This window comes from Syngnathus scovelli, unplaced genomic scaffold (genome assembly GCF_024217435.2).
Source record: "Syngnathus scovelli strain Florida unplaced genomic scaffold, RoL_Ssco_1.2 HiC_scaffold_525, whole genome shotgun sequence".
NCBI lineage: Eukaryota > Metazoa > Chordata > Actinopteri > Syngnathiformes > Syngnathidae > Syngnathus > Syngnathus scovelli.
Window position 1 is genome coordinate 3,641 of NW_026061632.1, and position 1,477 is coordinate 5,117.

General features: G+C 41.0%; 1 long non-coding RNA gene across 1 annotated transcript; it reads left to right on the forward strand.

Annotated features, from left to right (window-relative positions):
- The first annotated feature begins 272 nt into the window (after positions 1 to 272).
- Positions 273 to 613, forward strand: LOC125969874 (uncharacterized). The gene is made up of 3 exons (XR_007481781.2): positions 273 to 365; positions 448 to 503; positions 568 to 613. It is a non-coding gene; the product is annotated as an uncharacterized lncRNA (long non-coding RNA).
- The last annotated feature ends 864 nt before the right edge of the window (positions 614 to 1,477 follow it).

The following is a 1,477-nucleotide window of genomic DNA, read 5'->3' on the forward strand; positions in this document are numbered from 1 at the left end:
TATGACAAGGCGACAAAACTTGTTTTGCCAAACTCTGACCTTTCTGTGTTCATTAAAAGATCAATATTTCTGCAGTGAAGCAAATTTATTTTCATACATTACACCTCATTTGGGTGAGTCAAAGTCAGGTTATAAGCCATTGTTTCTACAACATGGACAAGCGACAGAACTTCTGTCAGACACTGTATATAGTTTGTCCTTTTTCAAGCTCTATGTACGTTCTGTATTATATGTAATGTGGACGTATTTCTATGTATGAAATAAAGTCATTCATTCAACTATGTCTGCTACAGGTGGACAAGGTCACGGGTCGTTTCAACGGTCAGTTCAAGACCTATGCCATCTGTGGCGCCATCCGCAGAATGGTGAGTCATCCTGGATTGTGTTCAATGGTTCAAATGCTTGTGGTTTTTTACATGTGCGTGTTCTCTCCTAAATGCAAAACAGGGGGAGTCTGATGATTCCATCCTCAGGCTGGCAAAGAATGATGGTGTTGTTGCCAAGTAAGATGACATTTTTGTCATCAGCACGCATCTTGTGTTATAACGTGCATTTTTCTCTCCATAGGAACATCTGAGTGATATCTTTAAAATAAAATGTAACAAAATCCAAATGCTTTATTGGTCCTGGTTTTTATTTTATTTTAATTTTTTTTAGCGCATAGAGCACATTTGTTTTGTTTGTTTTTTAAAGTCCATTAGATTACAATTACAAAGTGAATAATTATCCCAGTAAAAATACTGAATTTTTGTCCTGTCATCCGTACATACATCATCTACCGATTATCTGGAGGTTGGGCCGTAGAGGCAGCATTTTCAGCAAGAAAGCCCAGACTTCCTTATCTCCAGCCACTTCTTCTAGCTCTTCCCGATGTATCCCAAGGAGTTCCCAGGCCAGCTGGGAGTCGGGAGCTGTGTCCAAATTCACAGGGTGCGTTCTCCGAAGGCCGTTTTTTAGGATGCATGACGTAACTTTCGGCGTGACTCAGCTGCCCAAGTAGTTAAAACGCAGGGATGTTTTTTTCACTTGTTGAATATGAACGTAACAGTTAAAATCCACCTGTTTTTCACCATCTGAACGAGTGGCTATTTTGCTCACCAGTTTTCTAAAGCTGAACTGCGATTGTTTTTGACTTGAGACCTGGCAACTGTGATGTCATTTTTAGTCGGCAGCGAGTGGCAATATGGTTGCCCCCCTGTGATGGATAAGAACGAGTGAATTTTGTTACTTATCTCATTCCAAGGACGCAATATTAATAAGAATGATGTATTTCGGCTCCTGTGGGCATATATAACATATTTTAAAGAAAATGTTGGGTTGAGTTACCCTTTAATAGGAGTGGAGCGCACTCTTGCTCTCTGAACATGCCTACTCACAGAGTAGTGCTACTTTGCTGGAGCACATCCTCGCACTCTGGGCAGTAGTCATGGACACCCTGAACTGGTTGTCACCAAATCGCGGGACACACATAGACGAA